The sequence below is a fragment of the Haliotis cracherodii genome, unplaced genomic scaffold (genome assembly GCF_022045235.1).
Source record: "Haliotis cracherodii isolate W230 unplaced genomic scaffold, xgHalCrac1.p SCAF_16, whole genome shotgun sequence".
NCBI classification, from domain to species: Eukaryota; Metazoa; Mollusca; class Gastropoda; order Lepetellida; family Haliotidae; genus Haliotis; species Haliotis cracherodii.
Window position 1 is genome coordinate 4424210 of NW_027266271.1, and position 15409 is coordinate 4439618.

General features: G+C 40.7%; 1 protein-coding gene across 2 annotated transcripts in view; it reads right to left on the reverse strand.

Moving 5' to 3' along the window:
• Positions 1 to 7805, reverse strand: part of LOC139463736 (histone-lysine N-methyltransferase EZH2-like) — a 177779-nt gene extending 169974 nt beyond the window's left edge. The window contains exon 1 of one of the 2 annotated variants that reach the window (XM_071244986.1): positions 7752 to 7805. The gene's annotated coding sequence lies outside the window, so the exon portion shown is untranslated. Of the gene's footprint in view, positions 1 to 2463; positions 2540 to 7751 lie in introns of those variants that run through there. The other variant, XM_071244987.1, reaches the window with a different exon arrangement.
• Positions 7806 to 15409: the final 7604 nt, after the last annotated feature.

Genomic DNA, 15409 nt, shown 5'->3' on the forward strand with positions numbered 1-15409 from the left:
TGTACATACTGAAATGCATGCATATGGTGTAGCCTGTCCGGCGATGCTACAACATAGATATAGGAACGTATACAAAATCTACTTAATTTTTAAAAGTGTGATATTCGTACATAAAGGGCAACTCTTTCAGTACCGATTGCAAAACGTCAACAAAGCGATCTGGGATGAACGATCAGCTGATCTCACCGCATCGCTTCGAATGCCTATCTAGTGGTTAACTATCCAATATAATCAGTCGTGGTCATCCCTGATGTATCATTAAATCAAGGAACATTTATTTCCGGATATGGCAATAGATAAATCATTGTTAAGGCGAAAAGATGTACTGTCTACACACAAGCGTGACCGTTGCCTGCAGAGGTGAAGGTTATACTAGTTAACTGTCTATAGGGGTCATAGTAACATGTAGTGCTCGTATTGCGCATAGCACATGCGCCGTCAGTTTAAGGTTGGACTGTCCGGGTCAGCGCACCTAGTGGGTTAGTGAAGGCAAGATAAATTGAAAAAGATCGCCCATTGATCCACCCCCCACCCCAAAATCTCCCTTGTTACCAGTGTTCACTACGAGGAAGTAGATCACCATGAACACCTTTGAATAAAAATTTGATTGAGGAGTTACATAAGAAGAATTATCAAAATAAACAAAAATTGTTGATATAAAAACACATTAAAAATGGAACAATATCATATATGAAAATCAATATATTAATAATTTCCATCTAGCCTTAACAGATATGGTAAAGAATTCATAAATTCAAACTTACACAAAGCACAGATAGTTATGATGATCTACATGTGTGGAAACAATTTTGGAAACTATATTAGCTACACAAAACCAGTCATCAAAATTTCTAAATTCCATCATGTTTCCATGAAAACAGCAAAAGAGAAAACTTTCAGAATCTTATAAAAAATAAAAAACAATCATAGTGGTTAATGTAGCAAGTTTGCTGAAGCTAGGATACATAATATTGTAAACATGGATTGTACAAAAACTCTAACCAAAATTTATGTTTCACCATGATTCCATGGAAACAGCAAAAATAAAAAAAATCAGAATCTTCAAACTAGCAAAAGGCACAAGTACTCATTGTGGTAAATGTGTGTAGCAAGCTTGATGAAGCTAGGATGCATAGTTAAAAAGATATGGGCCATACAGTGAGTGATTGAGTATGGTTTTACGCCGCTTTTAGCAATATTCCAGCAATATCACGGCGGGGGACACCAGAAATGGGCTTCACACATTGTGCCCATGTCGGGAATCGAACCCGGGTCTTCGACATGACGAGCGAACGCTTTAACCACTAGGCTACCCGACCGCCCATATGGGCCATACAAAACACCCACCCTAAAAGTTTAACTTGCTTAATGTATCCATGGAAACGGCAAAAATTAAAAAATTCAGAATCTTTAAACTAGCAAAAGGCACAAGTACTCATTGTGGTAAATGTGTGTAGCAAGTTTGGTGAAGCTAGGGTGCATGGTTAAAAAGTTATGGGCCGTACAAAAGCTCGCACGGAAGGATGGATGGACGGAAGGACGGACGGAACGCTATATACCCCAAATTCTTTTGTAAACGGGGGTATAATAATGTGATAAACATAACATATTTATAAACAATAGGATTGGAACTTGAAATGGTGTATAATATGTGGTAGCAAAGATGTTTTACAAACATGCAGATATTTTCTTTGATAAATGTTTTATGAGTGTAATTTAATTACTTTGTTATCTGAATGTCATAACATGCATAATCAGCCATTATTTATATGCAGCATAAATCATGATCATGCAATCTTGTGATATATATTTTGAAGTTTTGAGTTGAGAAAAATAATTGCTTGTTGATTTTTTATTTTGCTTGTAACTTTTAAAACCACAAGCAAAAATTTGCTTGTGCCTAAAAAAATTAATTCTAACCCTGATGGGTGGTAAAAAACTAGTCTATATGATTTTAGATTATGGAACAAAGAAAGCCTCAGAGTTAGAAGAACCAGGTGTGTATTCCATACTTGGTTAGAGAGAAAGTGGAAATAGCGCCCGAGTTGTTCTTCGAGAAGAAAGCATCTGGGCAACAAAAGAGCTACGACATTCTTTCTAGTATGGACCGAATATTCGAAAAGGACGAGGACAAACATGGTAGAAAGACTTTCTTGTTGCCAGAAATAGAGCCCCTCCAAATCAAGATAGAGCCAACCAAATCCTTTGTAGTGGAAGACAAGACTCCATTGGAACCCAATATGAGTCGTTGCAGCTCCAAATCCAGAAATACTTTCAGAATTGCGGCAAATACACCAGGAATACGAGGATCTATTACAGCATGTATGTACAGAAAAATGGGCTACAAGACGTAGTACAAGTGGCTCCAGTACCAAAAACCAGGAGAAAAGCACTAGATCTAGAAGCAGGAGAATATACTTGCTGTTGGTATGCTAGAACAAAGTATCGTGGCAATCCACGCACATATTTGTATCTTGTTTCCGAAGATGGTGTAGAGACACCGGTATATGGATTCTTCCTGGAGAAAGATATGGAGGACATCAAACTTCGTGGACCACTCATCTGCCGGCTTGGTAGAATGAAAAGAAAACCAGACAGAAAAATAGATTGTCAAGCCTAAATTGCGCAAACTCTAGAAGAAGAAACCTAGTATCTATGTTTATAGATATATATAGAAAAAACAATATCCCTAGCCCCAGAAAAACACACAATATACAACATCCATCCAAAGCATGCTTCTCTTGGTAGGGCTGCTCTTGGCATTTTTCTAAATCCTATGTACCTCAAATGTTTAATTGGGAGTACACCTATTTGGGTGCATTCGTCTTTGTTTCTTTTCCTATACTTTGATACAATCCTGTTTCGGCACCTCTCGTTTTTTCACCACAAATAATATTTAGTTTAATGTCATGTCGATCGTAGAATAGCATCATCATTTTAATGGAAGAGAGAAAAATTTCCCTCCTGTAGTAGTATTGGAGTATAAATCTGGCCCCATCGTGGGTGTACCGGTCTCAGGGTTCCAGGAGAACTACCTATACTACTGTCAATGTTGGGTTGACCTAGGCTCTGACATATGAGATGGAACATCTCTGGGTGCCACTCTGTCTGGCCTGGATAGGTTGTCTGCCAGCACATCAGTTAATCCACCAGGTTGAAAAACCTGTAAGTCTGTGTGAGTGAGTGGTCCCCTGATTCCGTAGACATGAGACCACTGTGATGCTGGCCTTTACACAGGATGGCGACCTTTGTGGCTCCCGTGTGCAACCATAAAATTTGCCAGGTTGTCGTTGGAGGCTCAAAGTAGGCAGAATGGTTGCCTAGGTCGTTCCAAGGTGGTACACAGGAGGTTCAGACATAACCATGGATGCCATGGTCACGGTGAATTTTTAAACATGTTCAACACAGTCACACAAAGGTGAGGTTGGTTGGTTAAAGGTGGCTCAAAGGAGGCAGAAGGGATGCACAAACAGTGTCGTTGTTGCAGAATGAAGCCACAGTTGTCGCCCAATGGTCGCCAGGCAATAGATGCATTCTGCTGCAAATTTTCCCGTCAATCTGGGTGATGTTTCTGCCTCCTTTGGGCGACCAACAGCGTGCATTGAACTGTGACTGTGGCGACCGCTGTGCCTCCATTCGGCGACCAAGGCAACCCTTGAGACACCATGACAATGCTTCTGCCTCTTTTCAGCTACGTGTAGTGTCTCTTCAGCCTGCCAATAAATAGAGGGCAGTGTTTCATTGTGGTTGCAGACGCCAAACAACTCGACTCAAGAAAGACTCAAGACTCAGTAAACACAAGACATCATGCCAGAAACATGATTTTCTGGATCTTGGCGACCATTTAGCGTCCTGGCCTGTTTTAGATCGCTCAAAGGTGGCACAAAGGTCGCAGCCCTGTGTAAAACTTACTAAAAGGGCCCTTAGTTATTGTGGCAAGTTAGGGAGTTTCGAAGGCGCTCGTGCCAATGTGATATTGCTAGAATGAGCGCCTCCATCTCTAGGTTGTTGATGTGCCAAGTGCACAAAGCGCCGGACCAAAGTCCTGAAGCTGTCCGGTCCTGTAGGTGCACACCTTAACCTGCAGAGAAGCACCTACGAATCGGTAAAGCTCTGTCAAGGAGACACCTAAGACATTCGATATGAGGTCCTGGGTTGGGCTGGTAGAGCAATGGATACTGATGGGTCCCATCATCTGATGTAATGAGTGAGGAACTGTTGGATTGGTCATAATTGCAATCGACCCCTGATCGTCAAGTCCTGAGAAGTGTAATGGGCTGTTGTAGGGCGGGGTACAGATGACGTAGGATTTTTATTCATCTGTCCCTTGGCACTGATAGGAGGTCTAGATTGGTCTGAAATAACCCTCTTATGAATCGGCAGGATGTCCGTAGGATGGAATCAATTCTGACTTTGTTTTGTTGATTATCCACCCCAGTTGATAAAGTAGGCGCCTGGTGAAGTCTTGTTGACGAATTAGAAATGCTGTTACTGGATGATTCAGTATGCAGTCGTCTATTTACGACTTGAACGGAATGTTCCCCAGGTGCAAATAGGCAGCTATTGGCCTGGTAAGACAGGTAAAAAGCCAAAGGGCCACTGAAATGCCAAATGGTAGGACCACCCACTGGTAGTGGATACCATTGAATTAGAACCTGAAGAACCGTCGGTCCCTTTGGGGGATAGTCACAAACAGGTAAGCGTCCTGCAGATCAAGGTGATCAGGGAATCGTATGCATTGATCCTGGTCCTAAGCAGTGTCAAGGTAATGAGACGAAAATACGGTGGATGCACTAGGTAATGTTTGTTGAATATTGCAAGGTTGTGTATCATCCGCATCTTGTTCGAATTCTGCTTGGGAACGAGAAATATGGGAGAACCCTGTAGTTAACGCTGAGGTCTGTTCAACCTCTAAGGCTCTTTTCTCCAACAAGGAATGAATGTTGGTTTCCAACATGTGATGTTTTTTCCATAGTCAACGGAGGGTCTGTTCTCAAGCGGAGGCGATACCCCAACCTTAGAATGTTGAGAACATACACCCTGGATGGTCGTCTGGCGGCATACCCAAGCTCACCCTTGGCATAGCCCTTTCCTTTGATGGGACCGTATGAGTCGCCAAAGACGTTATTGGTGCCTAGGATATTGTACGAGCTTAGGTGGACGTATTTGTCTGTAGTGTAGGCGGAGCATAAGCCACCGAAGACGCTAAGGTATTGTGTTGATAAGAAGGCGTAGGTGCCTGAACAAAGGGAGGCGTATGCGCCTCTTGATACATGGCTTACATAAACGAATGCATCCACGCCTGATCAATAAAGGTCGCCGACAGGAAAAACGATTGGGGTGTTGCCGGGAGGCGCCAATATAACTGAGTGAGTGAGTTTGGTTTAACGCCGCTTTTAACAGTATTCCAGTTATATAAAGCGTGTCAGCTTAATGTGGGAGGAAAGCCCCAAGTGATGCAGGTCTCAGCCGTTTACCACTTCGGTGAGACCCACGAGCACAGGTATGGTGCTGACAAACCTAGAAACATAATCAGGGTGAACCGGGATTCGATCCCACAATCATAAGTTTCCTGCATGCCCAAGGGACGCAACTCTGCACAGTGACTGGGCCGCCCGTGCCCCCTGCCGATATAAGACTGGCCTTGAAAGCTGGATAGCACACTATGGCCGTAGGCGCACCCTAAGGTAGTGATGGCAGGTAGCGTAGGCCTAGTCGCACTGCCCAACGGCCCACCCACGGATGGAACAACATGTGAAAAATATAAAGACTTCACATGCTAATAATACATATTATTGCAATATAAATTACACCAAACCAGACTACACCCGTCAAAAGGGGGAAAGGACATGGGTCTTTATATAGGAACATAGAAAGTCACAAGGACAGCAAGCAGCAAAATTGGGATCATTTTAGAAACATTTCTGTACTGTGTCATGACCAATAGTGATATGAAGTCATCGTATGTCTACCACTGCTGGTATGACTTGGCAGCTAGTGATTGGGGGTCCTGCTCTAGAACAACATCTAAAGTTATTTCTTCAAGCAGGATCAAACACAGCTTTCACTACTGTTAAAGTTGAGCAGTGAATGTATTAAGGAGTAATGCGGGATAAGTTAAAAAATAAGAACATTTCAAGGCATTGGTAGCTATAATCTGATTCTGGTTGCTGTAAACAACATTGAGATGAGTTGGTTCAACCTGCCAATCAGTTCATAAATACAACATTGAACGAAATTGAGAAAATGCATTAACTTACAGCTAGAAAAAAACAATAACAAAAACTAAACACAAAAATTGTCTGATGGAACTTTGCTTTATATTTATTGATATGCTGTTTCCTCTGTTAGCAACTCATTGTCTGCATGTATTAAACCCATCCCCTCTTCAGTGACCACAGCTTCAGTTTTTCTTTAAACATGTGCATTACACAAGAAACTATTGGATTTATTTCAGCTTGCAGACATTAGGAAATGAGGTGGATGACTGCAAGTGCAAGGATATACCAGTACCTGATATATAGGCTAAATAGAAACAAATTCTACCGAATTTACTACTTTAGCTATAAAAACCTAAATACACTATTTTTCAGGGTATTGTCATTTGTGAAAAACCTTTGCTTTATCGGCATATCAAAATTAATCAGAATTTGGCTTCTACAAATGATAATGCCCTGAAAAAATAGCATTTGGCCTACCCTATTGCTATACAACCTTAAAAATGGGTAATAACCATGTAACAGTGCATTATACCTAAAATGGATAGAATTAATATTAAGCCGCCTGCGTGTTATAAAAAAATGAGCAGGCCAGTGTAACTTGATAATGCCCTCGTATTGCTTGACGACAGGCCATTATCACGCCCGTTGTTAGGTAACGTTATCGAATAGGGATAGGTGACATCATGTTTAATAGTGATGTCATCTGGTTTGTTCTATGACGTTTCCCTATTTGTAAAAGTTGGTCAGTGACATTCATGTTCGTTTGCAGTAAATGTTTCAAAACCGTTATTGTTGTTTCTTTTTATTTGAAAACAAATTCCATCCATTTTAACTATAATAACGTTAACGCTATTTTTCAGGGCATTATCACTTGCAGAGGCCCTCGGTCTTTTCAACTGCATTCTTTAGTCGGGCAGTTAATGGAAGACCTCGGCCTTCTGCAAATGATAATGCCCTGAAAAATAGCGTTACCCTTATATTAACTGCACAGACTGCATGTGTATTTCTGATAGGCCACAACTGTGAGTAAGAGGAGGAAAAGGGAGAACAATGAGTAGATTAACTACATGGACTGTCGTGTTGAATAGTCTAGAGCATGGACGTTTTATCCCAATATCCTAATATTGATATCTTTCATAGACTTCTTTTGCTAACGACACCGGCCCAACGACACTGTATAAAAAAATGGGCAAATTGGAATAGAGAATTTGATTTGTTTGCACAAAATCTTCTAGGATTTACTCCACCAACCTCCCCCCACCCCCCTTTCTCTGGCTGAGTTCGAGTAATTGTTTTCCACCTAAACTTTCTTTTTGATGTTATGGGCCTAGATCCCATCGATTTTAACCTACTGGCTTATTTAAGGAGTTCAGCTTTTTCTGTGAGGTTGGAGGCTCCCTGGAGTCTCTGAACTCACTGTAAATATATCGGCAATTGAAGAGTATTATTATTTGGAAGAGATGTACAACAAACAACGTAAAAAACTTGATATCATTAGCAATGGTATTAACATGACTGGTACTAACGTACCTTTCTCTTCGACCTATCCCGCCAACTTCTCAGGCTTTGCAAGTAACAAACTCCTCGCACAGCTTAGCTTCCAGTTAATTTTAGTCGCGTCGTTCAAGCAACAACCGCTCAAGCGCTGTGTGGAGCGCTGACCTGGAAATTGCCGGACAAATTTGATGTGAACGTTTTATCGGTAAAAAGCAAGAGTGGGGCTTCGCTCGAAAACCTGCAAGAATACGTATAGGCCTATATCTGGTGTTACTAGTTTTCAGGTTGAGCTTAATCGCTCGACGTTTTAAAACAATAATTCTTCATTTAGAACACAAACATTGGATTGTCTATTTGAGCAGAGACCATATAATAGACCCTCTATTATATGGTCTCTGATTTGAGGATACGGCACTTTGACACCGTATTGATGCCTCGTATGGAGGTTTTCTTGACTGTGTGGTTATCTTCAGATATCTGAACAAGCATAACAGTTTTGAGGTTAGTTACGGGACGGTTCCGATCATTATCCATGACACTCCGATATTATTATTAACGGTGAGCAGAGACAGATAACTCATGCTTGGGACAGCCTTGGAGCCCGCACTCAGAAACTAGTATTAGGAGACGTGAATATATAGAGCGGACCGTTTCGTGTTCTACTTCAGTAAATGGTTATGTTGTATACACGTACCTTAATTACTTGCTGTTATTTACAATCATCGAGAAGCGTTTTGAATGGAAGAGAAAATGCAGCCAGGTTTAACACAGCCACGTACAGTGGTGGAAGGAAGAGTGAGAAGTTAGACATGTACATGCAAAGTATATACGTTTTGAAGTAATTCAGGGAGAGCAATAATGTCGCCGATTTACAAATTTGATTGAAAGCTTGTAATGTGAATTTAAGAAGACAAAATACTTTTTCTCACAACATCTTTTTGCAGGTGCCTTTTCTGCATCAAACACATGCGCAATAAACCTAAATATTTTACACAACCATCTTAAGATACAAGTAAATCAATGACAGATTCATGGATGAAAATTTCCCAGATATGTTTGTGGGTAATAAATAGTTTATTGATAAGGAGTATTATATGAGAGACTAATAGTCGCCATCTGTTGACAATATTTATATATAGACGGTACGATGAAGAGGAAACGCTTTCTTCTATTTTAGATTTTAAGGAGGTGAAATCTCCCAACCGACTAGTGGTAGAAATGAGATTAAACACACCCTCTCTTGTAGTATTCCATCATTTCTAAGATGACAACATGCTTCTTTGAAAGGCATAAAGAAGTTGTACTTAGTAAGGATAGGATCAACAACTTCTTCATTACAATGGGAGCGACGTTTCGGTGTAGGTTCTAACACCGTTAAACATGATCACTTGCTTGATAACGGTGTTATAGAACCTACACCGAAACGTTGCTACTAATTGTAATAAAGATGTTGTTCATCCATATATCTTTTCCTTATTAGACTGAATTACACATCCTTTACAAACATCAGATCCTCATAATTTCAAGGGCACATGCCTTTTTAAATATTATGTGGAAATTATTTTCAAGAATACTACACCTTTGAGAGCAGGCTGGTTGCCAGAAGGGCTATTTTGTATAACAATCTTTATTCAGAAGTATTTATCTAATATTTGTAGAAAAAGCATCAAACTGATCAATATCTGGTTGTACACTTTGTTTTAACGAATAGAATATAAGGGAACAACGGTTTTGAAGTCAATGTATTCACATATACGCTCAGTATTTTAATTGCACTGTATAGAAACAAGACAGGGATGTATGTACAGCATGTCTTGTTTCCCAATGAGTACATTGATTTGATAAATCATTTTAAATTGCAGAGGTACTCATGCATGTAAGACATCTTTTTTTCAGAAAACGTAATGATGGTGTTATTTAAGGATTGACTGTGTATTTGTTTCGGTTATTTGAGGGAGCGGATTCTTACAAAAGTTTGCACATTGGTTTTTCGATTCATACCTCAATGAACCGAAAAAATACACAGTCAATGCTTATAACTAAATTCAAAAACAAAAAACATGTTTTATCTACAATAGTTTAACCAAAAACAGTTGTATATATCAAAACAGACAAAAATGATGAGATTGATAAACATTCCAGGTGTAGGAATACATACTGTGGCGTGACATGAATCAGGCGATCGTTTAATTTATGCACATAACTTGACACGCCTACACAGTCAGTAGCCAATCAACGCAGAGCAGGATCAAAACAATGTTCATTGGACCTGTCAATTAAGACAAAGAGGCGAAAGGAACTGTGTAAGTGCAGAATGAATAATTTATGTTGCAAATCTGTTATGCAAAAATGTTATGAATTTCACGTACTGTATCAGCCTTAACAATGGTCTGTTGGTTATGTCACTGGACTAGCAGCATAAAGATCCCAGGTTCAAGCAAAAGTTTTTGTGACTTATAATCAGTTGTGTTGCATCATGGGATTAGTTTCTGGTCATGTGACCTCATCCACTGTCACTTTCAGTTTGAAAGATCTCCATGTTGGAGAAACGTGTCATGAACTATTGCAGAACACAGATTTTCTTGAACCTCAACACTGTTCATTCAACGCTAACGTTCAAAGGAAACGCATGTTAACAGATCCAAACGAATGAGCTTTTCACTTATTATTGTCAAGGAATAACGGACAATAAACATCAATTGAGAGTATCAAGACTGTTGATTTCTGCCATAATATAGTTCAAGAAAATCTTCCCTGCATCTAAATGATTTGGAAGACATTGTGTAGACCGTTGAACGTAGACTGCAGATATTTTGGATTTTGAATTTTGTGAATTTTCATTGAAGATTTGTGATTGTTACAACATCATGAATCCTAACGGTGTATTGCCCAACGACAACGCTCTAGATGACAACGAAGGCATAGACACAGAAGAAAGGATGCTGATAGATAGTGGTGATGAGACTGCTACAGAACAGAAACAGCTAGCTCAAGGTGCAAGTGTATTTGAGATTGGACAAGGTAATGAAGTGAGTAATGACATTCAGGAGGATAGTGGTTCTGGTGGTGAGAACATTCTACGTCGTTCTGGTCGTCAAAGGACACTTACTGAGAAAGGGAAAGCTGAACAGATTCGTTTGTTGAAAAACAGACTGACTGGTGTTCTCTCTTCTCTTACTAAGAAGAGAACAGAACTTTCTAGACTCTTGTTCAGTAGCAGTAGTGACAATTTGCATGTTGTTAAGCTTACCTTGTTGAATTTAAAGACTTGTGTCAAAGGTATTCTGTACGTTTCACAAATTATTATGAAGAGCTTATTTCAGAGGATGTGTAGAGTTCAGAGCAGATGCGTCACCAGGAGAGGGAGATTTCCATTCTACAGTTTCGTAGTGAAGTAGAAAATTGGATTAGTGTCTTCTAGAGAATTCAAGTCATCAAAAAGTTTCAAGTCATCGAGACATTCCAGGATTTCAACCAGGTCAGCATATACAAAGGAGCGTGCAAGGTTGGCTGAACTTTTAGTTGAAAAGTCTTTACTTGAAGAGTTTAAGAAATTGCAATCTTTGAAGTTAGACATTAAAATTGCTAAATATCAGGCACGTGAGAAAGTCTATTCTGATTCACAAGCAGACACAAGAACTAATACGCCTGGTGTAGTGGAGTGCAATCCTTATGTTTCTGACACTTCTGGTTGTTCATGATGATATTACCTGTGTAGCATCAAGACCTAGTGTCAATCCTATCATGACTGATGTCAAGCCTTCCATGCTTGATGTCAAGCCTTCCATGCCTGTTGTCAAGCCTTCCATGCCTGATGTCAAAGCTACTGTGCCTGATATGTTAAGATCTCCTGGCAACATGCCGCAATGTCTTGGAGTGGGTAGTTCATTTAGTGCTGATTTTAAGCTCCAGTTGTCAGATGGCAGTATTGTTGAAAGTGGTAATCCTATTTTGAAACCTTTTGACAAAAGACCTCATCTTGTATTCAAACATTAAACTTTGGACGATATTGTGCATCAGAAAGGGCTTAACCCTAACGTTTCTGACTTTCAACCATCCTTTTCAAAGTGTCCTGGTATGGAAAGCTCTAGGACAGAAGATACATCCCAGCATTTACATGATCAGAATGAACTGATTTTGCAAGCTCATAGACAGATGGCAACAGCTATGTTGTTACCTCAGCCTAAGGTGCCAAAGTTTAAAGGTGACCCTACAGAATATGGTGCATTTATCATGTCTTTTGATGCCCATATTGTTCCTCACACTAGCAGCTCTATAGATCGACTCTACTACCTGGAACAGCAGCTTGAGGGAGAACCAAAGGACTTAATCGCTGGATGTCTCTACATGGATCCAGAGGAAGGCTACACTAAGGCCAGGGACCTGTTGAGTAGTGAGTATGGAGACCCATACAAAGTTTCAACTGCCTATGTTAATCATGGCCTCAGATCAAGCATGATGATTGTCATGGACTTAAACAATTCTCTCACTTCCTCATCAAGTGTTTTCATGCAATGAAGACTATGTCACACATGACTGTTCTTAATCATTCTGTTAACTTGCAAGCTGTTGTGTTGAAGTTGCCAGTGCATCTACAGAATAAATGGCGTGATCATGTGACCAGAGAACAACTTCATAGCAACAGGACTGTTGACTTTGAATTTCTTGTGCATTTCATTGAATTTGCTTCTAGATCTGCTAATGAGCCTGTGTTTGGAAAGGAATATATCCAAGAGTCAAGTTCACTAGGGATCCCAACAAGGCAAGAGTTTAAAGAAAGATGGAGCCAAGTCAAGTAGTTTCGTGACTGGTGTAGACAGTTCGAACCACAAGCAGGATAAATACCGAAGTGTTTCGTGCTACTTCTGCAGAGGACCTCATGACATTGAATCCTGCAAACAGTTTGGTCAGAAATCTCTCAGTGAACGGAGGACATATCTTCAAGAGAAGAAAATGTGCTTTGGATGTTTTGGATTCAATCACATGGTAAAGGGCTGTATGAAGAAACGAAGCTGTAAGAAGTGTGGAAAGTGTCATCCAACAATACTGCATGATGAGAACTTCCGTTCTGCAAGTAAGAACGTAGATCAGAAGTCTTCTGAAGCTTGTGATTCTCTTGTATCTCCAGATCAAGAGTACTGGCTGCTTTATAACTGCTTTATAACGGAGGATCTTGGACAGCGACTTGAGACTACATCTACAGAATCTTCACTGAAACTTCGGACTATGCACAGACTTCATGTTGTGAGTACGCATGTTGTGGAAGGTCTTGTTGTGTCAGATCTCAGTGGTGATAATGCAGTGATGCTTCCAAGAACTTTCACTCGAGAGGAGATACCTGTAAGTCATAGTCAGATTCCCAATCCTGACATTCTGAAGAAATGGCCTCATCTGTGTGCTATGGCTGACAAGTTGCCCAAATACCTACCTCATCTGGATATTGGACTTCTTATTGGGAGTAACTGTCCTCTTGCACTACAACCTGAGCAAGTGATTCCATCTCAAGGTGAAGGTCCTTTTGCCGTACTCTACAGATACTGATGGACTGTCAGTGGGCCACTTCATATCAAGTTAAACCCAGTTGATAATACGTTCACATGCAATCGTGTGCTCTTCCAAGAACTCACCTTGGCAAAAGAATGTCTCACTGATGTGATACTGAATATGTTCGAAATGGATTTTAATCCCAAGGACACTGGAATGTTACCTGGTGAACGTGGTTTCTCTAGAGAGGATGATCAGTTTATGACATAGCAAATAAAGGCATCGCGGAAGTTAACGACCACTTTGAATTGCCATTACCTCTCAGGGATCCAGACATTGAGTTTTCCAACAACAGTAAGCAAAGCCGAGAAGAGAGCAATGTGGCAAAGGAAGAAAATGCTACACGATGATGAGTATCATGAACATTATACTGCCTTTATTGATAGTCTTCTTTCCAATGGATATGCCCACAAGTTACCAAGTGATGAGCTGGCACCTGTACCAGGAAAGGTTTGGTACCTGCCACACCATGGTGTATACCATCCGAAGAAGCCTTCAAAAATCTGCGTAGTATTTGACTGCAGAGCAAAGTTTGAAGGGTTTTCTTTAAATGACAGACTCTTGCAAGGACCTGATGTCACGAACTCGCTGATAGGTGTTCTTACCAAATTCAGAAATGAACCAGTTGCCTTCATGGCTGATATTGAAGCCATGTTTTATCAAGTTCGTGTTCCTCCTCATCAACATGATCTGTTACGCTTTCTGTGGTGGCCAAATGGTGACTTGAACTCGGAGCTACATGAGTATAGGATGGCTGTTCACATTTTTGGAGCAGTTTCTTCCCCCAGCATATCCAACTTTGCTCTCAAAGCTGCTGCAAAGAAAGATGAAGAGAAGTTTGGAAGCCTTGCTGCTGACACAATCTGCAACAATTTTTATGTTGATGATTGTCTCAAATCGGAATGCACAGAAGAGGCAGCTATTGACTTAGTGGACTCTTTGCAGAAATCATGTGCAGAAGGTGGCTTCAAGCTTACTAAGTTCAGAGCTAACAGTCCCAGTTAGGAATTGTTGCACCGGTTTTGTTACCAGCCAAGAAGATTTTACAGGATCTGTGCATCAACAAGCAGCTCGGATGGGATGATGACATACCCGTGGAATACAAGGCATCATGGGAGCAGTGGATAGAAGAGCTTCAGCATTTGAGTACACTACGGATTGACTGATGTCTCAAACCTGCTGATTTTGGACATGTTGTTTCTGTTCAACTACATGTATTCTCCGATGCAAGCATTGTTGGATACGGTTGTGTAGCATATCTACGTATGTCTAACGATGAAGGCGGTATTCACACAGCTTTCTTGATTGGAAAGTCTAGGCTTGCTCCAGTGGAAACTATCACTGTTCCCAGGTTGGAATTAACTGCAGCCACTGTGTCTATTCACATCGGTCAACTGTTAATGAAGGAACTGGAGACTACCCAAGAAAGTGTCACTTACCACACAGACTCAACGACGGTGTTACACTATATCAGCAATGAAACAAAGAGGTTTCCAGTCTTCGTTGCCAACCGTGTCAAGCAAATCAGAGACTTTTCAGAACCTACTCAGTGGAAGTATGTAGATTCAAAAAGCAATCCGGCTGATGTTGCATCCAGAGGTGTATCTGCATCACATTTGCTTACCTGTATGAACTGGTTTCATGGGCCCAAATTTCTTTCTTCTTCAGAATCAGAATGGCCAGTACAGCCACATCTTATCCATGATGATAAGATGCTTGAAGAAACAGTCACAGCAACCGATGCATCACAGGATGACTGCTCTCACATCGCTGTGAATAAATTGTTGGAACATTACTCCAGCTGGTATCGTCTCAAGCGTGCTGTAGCCATATATCACAGATTGTTTGACTCACTCAAGTCACGGAGCGATGAACATAAATACAACAATAAGAAGCATGCTAAAAGCAACAGATCTCTTTCTGTGGAGGACCTCAGTCGAGCAGAGAAGAGTATTCTTCAATTTGTGCAGACAATACACTTCAGCAAAGAGTTTGAACTGCTTCAAGGATGTGAAGGTACACGAGGCCGAGTTCTAAGGACAAGTTCAGTGTATAAACTTTACCCAATCCTTGAAAGTGGAATTCTCAGAGTCGGGGGTCGCATTGGCAGAGCTAATATCCCCAAGGAGATGAAGCACCCAGTTATA